Here is a 14,470-nt window from a genome sequence, read left to right as displayed (position 1 = left end):
TGCTAACCAGAAGGCTGGCGGTTCAAATCCACCAGCCACTCCTTAGAAGGAAGATGGGGCAATCTACTTCTGTAGTGATACTGCCTTGGCAATCCAAGGAGGGGTCACTATGAGTTGGGTCCGATTCAACAGCACATAACAACAACAACATATATATATATATATGTTTATTTTTTTAAAGCAGGTCTGGTCTATAATGAAGTCATTGTTGGTGCCAGGATTGTGACAGAAAGTTGAGCAACGTTCAACTCTAATGATATACAACAGATGAACTATACATGTGTCTGACATCCATGATGACTTAGAGTTCATTGTTACCACACTGGTGCCAACTTCATTGCAGACCAGGCCTAGACCATGATCTAATTCAGCATCTCGTATCATCAGAAGCATCAGGTACTAATCTGAAGCCAAGTTCTCCAAGTTTCTCCAACTCTAACACCTGTACTGCTTTTATCTCCAACAGTATGGGCAAAAGAAGTCATGCCACTCAAAGTTCAGATTTATAAAGATAGTGGTTTAAGTATAAAGATCAGATTTATAAAGACACTGATAATAAAAAGCAATAATGAGAACCTTAAAAAAAGAAAAAAAAATGGTATTCACCTTACATCAGAACTGATTTATGACAGAGTCTTTGGAAAGTAGTCCCATTCTGAGTCCATGACCACCTGTAGCTGAAAGCTACCAGATGAGGGTAGGGGTCTTTGTTCTTCATTAATGTGTCCTAAGCACCTCAAATAGCGTGGCACATAATATGCACTCAGTAAAACTGCTGAATGAGTGGGCAGATGGAAAGGTGGCTCCACCACACTCAGGAGCTGGGAAGCTGGCAGCTGAAGCTAAGGGGCCCTCCCCCCTTGACAGTGTGGAGCTGTGGCTGAAAAGGAGGCAGTGGGGGAGCAAGTCACTGTGTCCAACGTGGTGCCCTAGTTTGGAGAGTCATTTAGAAATATGCCCACTGCAGAGACCTTCTGGTTCCACTGTCTTGTTTCACAGAACGAAACAGAGAGGAAATTACTTATTTGACTAGAGTCTCCCTTCTGCGTAGGATCCCTCATCACCCAACTCCCCCCTTCATTGAAAATGAATACATTTTCACAGCACGTGTGGGTCAAAACACGTATGAAAATAAAATCCTGTGCCTATTTACACTATGCTCGAAAAGAGTTAAAATGATGCTACGTTGCTCTCTAGAACGCAGTCCACCTCCTGCAGATGTGGATGCGGCTGCCACTCATTGTCTCCCCCTTCAGCACTCAGCTCTGTCTGGAAGCACAGCCCTGCCTCAGAGGTGACACAACCTTGTTAGGTCAGATTTCATTCAGAGGTTCTCTTCAAAGAGTGACCCTCCAGTTCTGCTGACAGTTATCAGCACGGCTCCAGTAGAGCTTTAGATGTGGTCCAGCTCAGTCCATGTGATGCTGAGAGATATGCTTCTCACCAAACCAAACCCACTACCATTGAGCCAATTCCAACTCACAGCAACTCTGTAGGACAGAGCAGAACTGTCCCACAGGGTTTCCAAGGCTGTAAATCTTTACATAAGCAGACTGCCTCATCTTTCTCCCATGCAGAGGCTGGTGGGTTCGAACCACCAACCTTTTGGTTTGCAGCTGAATGCTTTAACCACTGTGCCATCAGAGCTCCTTTTTGGAGCCTAAACCAGCTACTGTAATTCTTGGAGTAACAACTGAGATTAGTCCAGTCGCTGAGACAACTGACACAGGTCAGCTTCTGCATTCTACAGTCAGGCTTTTCAACTCTGTACCTGCTGTACGAACCCTTCAGGGGAGAGGCCACCCAGCTCAGGAAATGAGGTTGATGGAGACCTAGATATTCAGGCTCTAACATGGAAGAAAGGCTGTCACAAACCCTGTGCTCCTGAGATTTGCTTCTAACAGCTACACTCTCATCCTAACAGGCAAGTTCCACTCTGTTCTTTTGCGTCAGTCCTGTACTTGCATTTACCGTGTTCACAAATTTCTTCCATTTCTTGCATCCACTCTCCTCGCTGTTTCACTCCTGCTACAGAGGTTGATGTGCTTTATTTTAACAGGAGGCCCTTTTACAACCACAAGGATGAGTTCACCCACCAGAGTACTAAGAAGGAATCCAGAGAACAGAACTGTTTGGGTCTCTTAGGCCTCTTAGTACATAGAGGAGGGAAACGTAACTAATAAAGAAGCATAACATTAAGTAATTTAAATAATTCTAAACATTTTTATGGTTCAACAACTAAATATAATTTGAACAAAAGGCCAGTTATCAGTTACAACTGATAAGAAAAGGAATTTTAGCAGTTAGTACTCAAAGAAAAAATATCTACTGGTCTTGAATTACCTGCTCTTGGTAATAGAGTATAATTGGACCATAGAATAGTGTCAAAAATTGTAGGGGAGAAGAAAAGTGAAACACTCAATCCTAGGTTCTCTAGTTCTGCCACTAACTAGCTGCCCTATCAACCCTAATCTCTCTGTAAGATGAGCCTAAAGCTCTCTCCAGCCTGGTCCAGGGCTCTGTGACAGTGCTCGGCAATACATGTGCATTCACCCCATTCAGGGTTAGAATGTGGAAATTACTCAAAGGCTTCACTTTACACAGTTGCTCTCAACCTGGCTGCACATTAGTGTCACCAGGGTTTAAAATAAATAAAAACTAAAAAAGAATTGATGCTGGCCTCCGTTCCCCAAGATCTGACTTAATTTACCAGGGCTGGGGGCCCAGGAAGGAACTCTAGTGGGATAGTGCTTAAAACAACCCACCAGCCGCTCCATGGGAGAAAGATGAAACAGTCTGCTGCCATAAAGATGGACAGCCTTGGAAACCCCATAGGGCAGTTCTACTCTGCCCTGTAGGGTCACTATGAGTTGGAATAGACTTCATGGCAGTGAGTCTGTTTGGGCTAATTTAGGGCCTGGGGCCTGGGCATGGCTTTTTCAAAGGTGCTCCAGGTGACTGCAGGTGACGGCTAGAGCCAGGGTTGAGAAGCACTGCCTTGGGGAACACAATCATTTGTAGCTGCAGCTGTGGCCCTTAGGACAGGTGTTCTTCTCACTCTACAGGCCCCTCAGGAGGCACAGTCCATTTGCTTCAAGAGAAGGGAGAATTGATTAGTGTGGTCAACACACTCCTCTGGAGACCAATGACAATGTCACATCTCAGGGATCTGACAGCACTGTTTGTTCAGAAAATGTCTGAAAAATTCTGTTTTCATGACCAACACTCCTGCGGCCCAGGCAATTATTTCCTCATCTGAAATGGGGGTGGGGGGAGTGGTATAATCTGCTGGGGAAAGGGGTGGCTTTGAATTATAATTAGAAATTAGTCTATTAATGAGGGAAATCATGCTTAATACATAAGAAGACAATTCCGGATCAAGGTTCATTTTGCAACAGGGAAACATCCTGCTGAGTAAAAAATGAAACTGACACAGAACAGTCACAAACATTTATCTCGTGGGGTTTGGCTGTGGAAAAAATCATCTCATTACTGATCTGAGGAGCCCCTCATGAGGGTACCACACACCCTGGTCACGTGTCCTAGAAGCCCCTCTAATTCTGTGGAATGAAACACTACTGGTGAAATCCAATTAAAGAATACAGAATACAGCTGAAACAACATCTTCCCTAAAAAAAAAAAAAAAGAAATTCACAACCCACTGGCCTGATGGTAAAACAGCCCCTTGTATTGGTCTTAACATGCCTCAAGGAGGAATCAAATCAATATTTGCTTAGTGTCCATTACAATGGTACTGCCAACCATCAGCCTAAACACCAGAGGATGCGAAGATTAGGAAGACAGAGTCCCTGTCCTATGGGACAAACCAACAAGGGAAGGGAGACACATGCAACCAGGTCACTCTTTCTGGGCCCCTTCCCATCTCCCTTGTTATTCTCCCCTTGCGAGACCCACCTCACCTAACCTGAGTCCCTCCATCGTGGTCATGGTCGAAGGGCCACGGGCAGCCCCTCTCCCCTCATCACAAACCCACTCCCTGGTACCAGAACTACTTAGAAGATGGGGGCCTGTGCGGAGGCAGGTTCCCCTGGTCCAGGCCAACGATTAGAGAGTTCTCGCTCTGCAGGATTACTTGGCAGAGGCTATGACTGCACTGGGGAAGAGCAACTTTGGTTACAGATTTCTAAGACACGGACTTTCAGTTTTGCTGTTTCAGAAGTATTACTGGACGAGATGACTGGAAGACATGCACCTGCTTGGATATTATTAGACTTCAAGCAAAGAAACAAGCTTCAACTGTGAATGTGGTGTGTGGGCCTCTTCTAGTCTCCACACTCTCCCTATGCACTGGGTTTGGTGCCAGAGTTGAAAACGGTCAATCTCCCTGACAGAGGGTCTCAGAAGCGGCAGCATGTCCACCCCCAGCTGCATCTGTCCACTACTCACGCACAGGATAAGAGGCCACAACTCCTGTGAGCACGAATAAAAGGCCAAGTTACTTCAGCGTGCTCCTGAAACTTACAAGAAAGCCTACTGGCCCTGCTCCTGCTGTGGATCCCAGCCTCACTGCAGCTTGGCTTTGTCACTTCCTCAGTGTGTGACTAATTTGTTCTCAACAAACACAGCAGAACACAAGCATCTCAGGGGCTGCTCTTCAAAGGGAAACAGGAGGCTTACGTTCAAGGTTCAGTTCCACCAGGGACACGTGACCTTGGACGGGTCACCAGCCCTCTCTGGCCTCCGCTTCCTCACTTGTCTGTTCTGAGGGACACAGCAAGTCAATGATTTTTCAACTTGGGAGGGGAGTGGGGAAGGTAATACCTGAGAGAGGGAGGTATACACCCAATGTTGTGTTACCCAATAGACAAAGTAAGCAAGGGCTTATTTGTGTTTACTTACTAATCTGTAGTGAACAATTTCACAGTTTTTCACCACATCAAAGATTCTGCTTCTAGGTATGGCTGAAATCTGTCTCTCTCTCTCTCCTAACCCCATAGCACCTTCCTATAGAATCAAAGCCTCTTTTCAAATTTATAATCTCTGACAGGGGCAGAGTACCCAGTAAGAAAGGTAGGCATGGGTTTACTTGTGCTTACTTACTAACATGTAGTAAACTATTCAACTGTTCACCACATTAGCCAGTAAGCATAAGTAAGCCTGTGCTTATCTTGCTTATTGGGTAATCTACCCTGTCTATGCCCTCAACACTATCCTTTAAGATTCTGGGGTGCTCCACTGTTACTGAGGGATGTCACAGTACTGCTTATGTACAGCTGGGTTGGGAAGACAATTGAGACTCACTGGACAGGACACTAAGGTCCCGTCTAGTGGCAAACATACTCTGATTCTAGTTGCCTTGAGCGGCTACATATATGTTCATATGTACTTCCACTGCCCTCAGCATTTCTGGAATCTCCTGGAAATTCCCTTCAAAGAATATACTTTTGAATCCCCTAAGTGATAGACAGTCCTTAGAATGGATTTGATTTGTATGAACAAAAATCAAATCCAAATGTCTTCAATAAGTTATGTAATCAAATTGAGTAAAACAATTTTGGTCAAAACTATAGTGTGAACCATCTAAGAGTTATATTCAACCAAAGACTGGGGAAAATTGGGAAGTATTTATAAGTTGTACAAGGATAATGGGCTTAAGAGTGAATATTTGGGTTGTTTAGGGTTCCTGTTTTGTTTGAAAGTTGAAAGTATTAAATGAGTTAAATGAAAAATGAAATAACTGGAGAATAAACAAAGAGATTTCTATGCCTTGGAAACTGACCTGTGAAGGGTGATTATTTTGTAGGGAACAACATTCATTTGGATGATTAAGTTCAGGTATGTTTGTGAGAAAAACTAAACCAACAATATTACTTTATCCATCACAAGTGGTCCTATGATCTTCCAAGGAAACCAGGTGTATTAACATGTTTGAGAATAGTAGTCTCCAAAAGGGATAATCAATAAATCATTGTGGTTGATAAATAATCTTGAGGCAAAATTTTAAATGGCCTCATAATCGACTCCAAAAAGAGTGAAAACCAAACTCACAAGCTATCCCTCGGTATTTCAGGGTGCTTATGGGTGCCACGTATCCTAGAAAGTTGATCTGAAACCACTGTAGGCCCAACAACCCTGTCAGCAAGTTATTTAAGAAATCAGAATGGAACACGTTCCCATTAGCTTTTCGGTGTCTATGGTACCAAGAGAATGCTAAGGCTCTGTCTCTAGATTGTCAAGAAGACAACAATCAAAACATTCCATTTCTACCTGATCGAAAATCCACACCGCTTAAAAGAAAACAGCTTACCTTAAAATGGCTAGCATAAAACCTATCGAAGTTAGTTTTGTGCTTTTTATAGGAGACCCAGTAGCACAGTGGTTAAGTGCTCAGAAGACAATAGAAAGGTCAGTGGTTCAAACCCACTGGCTGCTCCATGCATGAAAGATGAGTCAGTCTACTTCCACAAAGATTTACAGCCTTGGAAACCATACGAGGCAGTTCTACTCAGTCCTATAGGGTCCTATGAGTTGGAATCAACACAACTAAAATGGGTATATGAGTTGGAATTGACCCAAGGGCAACAGGTTTGTGATGTTTAAAACATCCTCCTAGCACTGCTTGGGGGTTGGAATTGGGTTGTTTTTTTTTTTTTAAAAAAAAAAGTTCCATTCACCCAGCAAATTCCAGATCCAGGAATTTACCCTAAGGAAATAATTACAAAGCTAAAATATGTGTAGGAGTTTAGCAGGCAAAAGGCTTCATCTTACTGTTTATAGCTGTTGTTAGTTGCCTTCCAAGTCAGCTTGGACTCATGGCATGTAACAGACCAAAACACTGCCCGGTCCTGCACCATCCTCACAACGGCTGGTACGGTTTGACTCCACTGTTGCAGCCATAATGTCTATCCATCCCAAACATTTGATTATAGTACTGACAGTTAAAAGCTACCTCAATATCTAAATGACTGAATGCTTCAATTATGGTACATCCATTCAGAGAAGTACTATGCAGCCAAGAAGAATAATGTCACAGAATTAAATTTATTGACACAGAAAGATCTAAGAAATGTTCCAGCTGGGGGAAGAAAAACATCATCTATATAAATACATGCACAGAAAAAAAAAAAAACTCTGGAAGGATGTACATCAAAATGTTAGCAGATCACCCATCAGGGAAATGCAAATCAAAACCATTAAGGAAAGACCACTTCACACCTACTATACTTATTGTTAGGTGCCATCCAGTTGGTTTCAACTCATAGCAATCCTATGAACGAAACACCACCTGGTCCCGTGCCATTCTCACAATCACTGCTGTGCTTGAGCCCACTGTTGCAACCACTGTGTCGATCCGTCTCATTGAGGGTCCTCTCCTTTTTCACTGACCTTCTACTTTACCAAGCATGATACCCTTCTCCAGGGACTGGTCCCTCCTGATAATGTTACCAAAGTATGAGAGATGAAGTCTGGCCATTCACTCATCCAAGGAGCATTCCGGCTATCCTTCTTCCAAGACAGATTTGTTTATTTTTCTGGTAGTCCATGGTAGAGTCAATATTCTTCACCAACAATACAATTCAAATGTATCAATTCTTCTGTGGTCCTCCTTATTCAATGTCCAGCTCTCACATGAATATGCGGCTACTGAAAATATGGTTTGGGTCAGGTGCAACTTAGTCTTCAAAGTGACATATTTGCTTTTTAACACTTTGAAGAGGTTAAAAATCACTCTTGCAGCAGATTTGCCCAATGCAATATATCATTTGATTTCCTGACTGCTGCTTCCAATGGGCATTGATCGTGGATCTAAGTAAAATGAATCCTTGACAATTTCAATGTTTTCTATATCATGATGCTGCCCACTGGTCTAGCTGTGAGGATTTTTGTTTATGTTGAGGTGTAATCCTTACTGAAGGCTGCAGTCTTTGATCTTCATCAGGAAGTGCCTCAAGTAGTCTTCACTTTCAGTAAGCAAAGTTATGTCATCTGTGTATCACAGGTTCTCACACCTACTAGGATGGCTATAATCAAAAAAGACAGACAATAACAAGTACTGGGAAGGATGCAGAAAAAATGAAACCCTCCAACATTACTGGTGGGAATGTAGAATGCTATCCCTTTGGAAAACAGTTCAGTGGTTCCCCAAAAGGTTAAACATAGAGTTACCAGACGACCCAGGAATCTCACTCCTAGGGATATGCCCAAGAGAATCAGAAGCATATGTTCAAAGAAAAACTTGTATGTGAATTTTCATAACATTATGCACTAACAGCCAAAGGCAAAAACAACCCAAATGTCCATCAACTGATGAAATGGACATATAAAGTGTGGCCTATCTATACAATGGATACTATCCAGCCAGAAAAAGGAATGAAGTACTGATTCAGACCACAGTGTGGATGACCTTGAGAACATTATTCTAAGTGGAAGAAGCCAGTTACAAAGGACATCACATCATAGGATCCCATGTACACACTGCTCACTTAACAACTATCTCATTATCTGACATTTTGCTTTTACGACAACAGCAAAAACTCTATTATCAACTATTTTGTGCATTAATGCATTAGTGGTGTACATCTGGCAGTGACGAAAGCTGTCTGGCAGTAATGAGAGCTGGGATGTGAAGCGAGAGTAACTGTGGCTGTGATGGTTAAGGCTATGTGTCAACTTGGCTGGGCCATGATTCTCAGTGGCTTGGCAGTTATGTAATGATAGTATCACCGTTCATTTTTGCATCATGCTGATTTTCACATAACAATCTGGTCTTTGGAACCTAACTGTACCGATAAGTGAAGAAGTGAGTGTATATGAAACGTCCAGCATAGGCAAATTTACAGAAAAACAAAGTAGATTAGTGGTTGCCTATGGCTAGGAGCTCTGGTGGCATAGTGCCTATGGCATTTGACTGCTAACCAGAAGGCTGGTGGTTCAAACCCACCAGCCACTCCTCGGAAGGAAGGTTGGGCAATCTACTTCCATAGAGACACCACCTCGGAAACTCAAGGAGGGGGTCGCTGTGAGTTGAAACTGACTTGGCAGCAGTGAGTTTGGTTTTTTTTTTTTTAATGGCTGGGGGGATTAGAAAAATGGGAAGTGACAGTGCTTTTGGGGATGATAAAAATGTCCTAAAATGGACTATAGTTGAGGGCTGCACGACTTTATAAACACAGTAGTGCCCCTCACCCAGGGGTATACATTCCAAGGCCTTCAGTAGATCCCTGAAACCACAGATAGTACCAAATCCTAAATACACTATGTTTTTCCTATACTAATATTCTTGGCTTTACTGCCCTCCACTTTACCGTGCTTCACAGATACTGTGTTTTTTACAAACTGAAGGTTTGTGACAACTCTGAACTGTGTAAGTCTACTGGCGCCATTTTTCTAACAGTATGTGCTTACTTTGTGTCTCTGTGCAACATTTTGATAATTCTTGCAGTATTTCCAACTTTTCATAATGCTATTACACACTTAATAGATTACAGTCTAGTGTAAACATAACTTCTGGGAAAGCAAAATATTCATGGGACCACTTTATTGTGATATTTGCTTTACTGTGGCGGTCTGGAATGGAACCCATCATGTCTCTGAGGTAGCCTGTACATGCCTATGATAAAGTTTAATTTATAAATGAGGCACAGTGAGAGGTTAGCAGCAATAACTAATAATAAAATAGAACAACTGTAACAACATACTGTAATAAAAACTACCTGAATGTGATCCTAGCAACTTCAGCATTTAATTTTTTTTTCTTTCCTTATTAAGTAAAGAACTTTCACCTTTTCACTTAAAGGAAGCACTTTACAGCTTCTGTTTCGCTTACGAACTGCCAGCATCATTAATCTTGTGCTTTGGGGTCATTATTAAGTAAAATAAGGTACTTGAACACAAGCACTGAGATACCATGGCAGTCAATCCGGTCATGCAGACGGCTACTGAGCAGTTACGGAGTGCCCGGTGGGCAACAGCACACATAGCATGGACACGCTGGACGCGGGATGACTCACACTCCAGGCAGGACGGAGGTGGGGGGCAGTGCAAGGTTTCATCACGCTACTCAGAACGGCACACAATTTAAAACCCAAGAGTTGTTTATTTCTGGAATTTTCTGTTTAATATTTTCAGTTACCCACAGTTGACCATGGGTAACTGAAACTGCAAAAAGCAAAACTGGATAAGCATGGATTACTGTATACTAAAAGCCACTGAATTACACACTTTAAATGGGTGGACTGTGTAGTATGTAACTTATCTTAGTAAAGCTGTGAAAACGTTAATAGCAGTAACGTTTGAGGAGTAGGATTATAAGTTTGTTTTTTAAATTTAAGCTAATCTACATTTTTTAACTTCACTGCAATGAGTATGATTACTCTGAGGAATGTTTTAAATTTTCCCAGGTTGCCATACAGATAGCACCAAACACACTAAAAATTGAAGAATAAGAACATAAACCTTCCTATAATAGTAAGAAAAATGGAAACAATTCAAAATGACCTCAGCAGGACAATGGCTAAGGAAAGGATGGCTTGTTACCACGCCAACCCCATTAGTTATGACCTGTGTCCCTAACCCATGGCAGGGGAACTGAAGGCTCAAATGCCTTTTGTGTGGAAATGCAATGGCACACTCAGGACACTTCCTAGCAGGTTACAGAGGACATTCTGTAAAAGAAACTGAACAAATATATACAGCACACATTTTTACACTCTCGTATTTGCTGGGTGTGTTTGCTCACAGACAACGATCATGAGGTAATCAGAACTGATGTAGGGACTGTATGAAAGTAGCTTAAATTTTAAGAAAGAAAGAAACCAAGGATCTTAGATGAACATTATGTTTTTAAGTTCTGCTTTTCCCAGTCAGAATCTGCTCTATTGCACTCATTTCAGTACCTATGTGCTGCTCTGAAGGTTGCTCTGTATCTATATCCCATGTTTGGTTTCGGGAAAGTCTGAAACCAAACATGGGATACAAGTAAAGATGATGAAAAATAAAACAATCCTCACCTTCTGGGGACCATATCCAGCTGGCATGTTTATTATTCAGAGACTATGATTCACTGTCCCTATTTTTCAAGCTAGCATCACACTCTAATCACATTGCTAGGTTACAAGCCCCAAGTTATTTCTGCATAATGAAAATTGAATCTATTAAAATGATACATTGGGCTCTTCTTCCTTGTATCTTCTTTTTAGAGAGAACACTGGATCATTATAAAACAGGAAATATTGGACCTAAAGATTACAGGAGCTCTGGTAACATAGCGCCTAAGGCACTTGACTGCTAACCAGAAGACTGGCAGTTCAAACGCACCAGCTACTCCTTGGAAGGAAGGTTGGGCAATCTACTTCCGTAGTGATACTGCCTCAGACACCCAAGGAGGGGTCGCTATGAGTTGGGTCCAACTCGACGGCAGATAACAACAACACAACAAAGATTACTTTGGATCCCCAAACCAAAGAGGTTTTCAATGAAAACTTTAATTATCCATTGATAACTATATTCCTCCACCCCCTGCACACTATTCTATCCAGATGTGAAGAAATTGCCATTCAGTGCACTAGTTTTATGTTCAGGAGTATCTCATATGCATTTTCTCTTGTGCACTGAGAAGAAGCTATACTACTGTAGAAAGCTAAGTGGGTAGGTACAACAGCAATCTAATTTCCTGATAATCAACATCCCTGATGGTAAGAGTTTATGAAACATTCCACTCATGGCCTCAACAGTAATGCCTCAGTATCACCTAGCAGGATAATTCATGCAGGTGATGATTATCAGAATAAATTATATACAAAGACAATGTTTCTAGTGAAGACTCATCCCTCAGATGACATTTTGAATGAATTTCTGCTACATGGTGGTGCAGTAGTTAAGCACTAAGCTGCTAATGGAAAAGGTCAGCAGTTCAAATCCACCAGTGGGCTCAAAAAGACCTGGCGATCAGCTCCATAAAGATTTACAGCCTTAGAAACCTCAGGGACAGTTCTACCCTGAACTATAGGATCTCTATGAGCTAGAATCTACTCCACAATGGGTTTGGTTTTGGTTTTCTGTGACACACGTGATCCCTGGTTCTTTTTTTTTTTTTTTGTCTCCTGTACCTCCCTCTAAAACTAAAACACTTGCTGAATAAAAGCAAGTTGGTGTATTATAAGTGAAAAAAGAGTCTCACACCACATACAACAGATCTCTTTGATAATTGAGAGAAGTGGCACCTGAACCCCGTAAAACAAGGACCACGTGACAGTGATGATGTAGCATAAACCAACACTAGGGACAAGAAATGGATCTAGGAAGAAGGAAAAAAACTCAGTGACTAAATAAGCTCTTTCTGGATTAACAAAAGATAGCCTCAAGTGCTAATAACACCAACATTACTGCGTTTTGGATCTGGTAGCCCAGTCTCGGCCTATAATGAGTCAATGTCTGGCTCAATCAGACATTCGTTGAAAAGAAAAAAAATCATAGCATTGCCTTCAATGTGCTAGTTACTTTTTCAAACAAGAATAAAAAATACATTCCTAGCAGAGGCACAGTATAATAATAAAAAAATGATGGCTTAGAGTAAAGAGTACCTCAAATGCAGTAGAGAGATTAAAGAGAATTAATATATCTATCCTCTGAAGGAGGGTTGGGCAATCTACTTCTGTAGTGATACTGCCTCGGAAACTCAAGGAGGGGTCGCTATGAGTTGGGTCTGACTCCAGGGCACATAACAACAACAACAACAATATATCTATCATGTGCAAGGCCCCCTCATATTTGTCAGCTGTCCCCCTGTCTCATATCAGAAAGCAGAGTCTCTAAGAAGTACAATAACTTGGCTGAGGGCATAGCCAACAAGTGACTAGTTAGAACTTGGGTCTAAGTTTATCACCTGTGCAGAACATCTGCACAACATCACTGCTGTCTACTTTAACTGCATGCTTTGCAATGAGTTTCGGTTAGAATTTTAAAATAACAATTTCCATTATGTTTGGAGGGGGATTTCAAGATTTTTATCAAGAGATAATTCTGAGAGTGAATTTCTGACCTTGCCTCAAAAGAGCAATTGCACTAAAACATAATCTTCTCACAAGGGTTTGAAATATCTTACCATGAACTCTGAGAAGTTTGGAGTTTCTAAATACAATTGGGAAATATTCACATGAGTTGAAACATAACCCCCAGTAAAGCTAAATAATTCTTTTCGGTTCTTTAACATAAGTTATACAATAACTAAAACACTAGAATCCAATGAAAGAATTGCAAATAGGAAGAGGCAGAAAGGAAACCAAATAAACAGGCCTACGAGATAAGAATCAATTGATTCCCAGGGATACATTTGGTCATTTTGTTTATACTAGGATTTGGGAACAGATGCCAGGCTGCAATTAACCAATCCAAGATGAAGTTCAAAAGCCTGACCCTAGTTGTGACAATGGATTTTGTTTTTTATTAGAGGAAAAACTTACCTTAGATAAGTTCTATTGTAAAAAAAAGTGTGTACATATCTTACTTTAAGAAATCTAAATTTGAAAAAGATGGCTGTATTTATTACTTCAGCTGTTTAAAATTCTTTTTCTTCCACGGGTGCAGACTATTATTTACCTACAATGCATAACTTCCAAAGAGTTTCCACTGTGGCACTCAGGCCCACAGATGTCAGTTTTCCACCTGGACACCTGGCACATGACATGCTGTATTAAACAGTACACAGTGGAGGTCATTAAACAAAACCTGAGCAAGTGTGTCATACCCACATCCTGAGCAATGCTTTAAAAAAAAAAAAAAAAGACTCACTAATTTAGGTTCCTTCAACCAAGGGGGGAAAAAAAAAGCTAACTCTGCCCACAAAATGTCCTCTGAAACACGGTGGGCGAATCCCACAGCCCGAGGGACAGCCATAAATGTTGTTAAGTAAATGTAAGCGGAAACCTGGTGTTACCACGCTTCTCCTCCAAAAAACATGAAAAGACCTTCCTGACAGTCCCGTAGTCCCCTCACCTGAGGGAAGGGTCTTTCAGGTAAAGTTTTGAAGCAGCTTCACCTCTGATCCATATGGTTTCTTAAAAAAGAAAGAGTCCTATGCCTACAGTTTGTAAGTTGCTTAACAAAGTCTTGGTGCCTACAAGGAAGCCTCCAGCGTCCGAATGCCAAGACACCTGTGGAGCAGGTAAACAGAATCAAGCCCCTGGGTGAAAACGCTCACTCCCTGTGGCATTCGTTTCCCAAAGTTTTCGCATTTTTGAAAGTTCAAGCAAGGATTGCAAACGCAAGACATTCCCTGTCCCTCCATTACAGGTCCTTCCGCGGCCACCGCCGGTCCCACCTGTGCGGAGGATCCGGCAGGTGAGGCGGCCTCCCCCGGGCCTTCTGGAAGCACCGAGATGCCTCACAGCGCGCCACAAAACTGCGTCGGAGCCGACGGCCGTGACAGCCGCGCTCGTCCAGGAGGCCCTCGGGTGGCGGCCGCGGCTCCGGCCAGCGAGGCACTCCCGGCCCGCGCCGCCTCTGCGCCCGC

General features: G+C 42.2%; 1 protein-coding gene across 1 annotated transcript in view; it reads right to left on the bottom strand.

Annotated features, from left to right (window-relative positions):
* ERN1 (endoplasmic reticulum to nucleus signaling 1) overlaps positions 1-14,470 on the bottom strand; it is an 84,649-nt gene that overhangs the window by 69,905 nt on the left and 274 nt on the right.

This window comes from Orycteropus afer, unplaced genomic scaffold (genome assembly GCF_000298275.1).
Source record: "Orycteropus afer afer isolate SDZICR_OR568_19922 unplaced genomic scaffold, OryAfe1.0 scaffold00018, whole genome shotgun sequence".
In the NCBI taxonomy this organism is placed as follows: domain Eukaryota; kingdom Metazoa; phylum Chordata; class Mammalia; order Tubulidentata; family Orycteropodidae; genus Orycteropus; species Orycteropus afer.
Note: the sequence above shows the minus strand (reverse complement) of the source record. Positions and strands in the feature narration are given on the sequence as shown.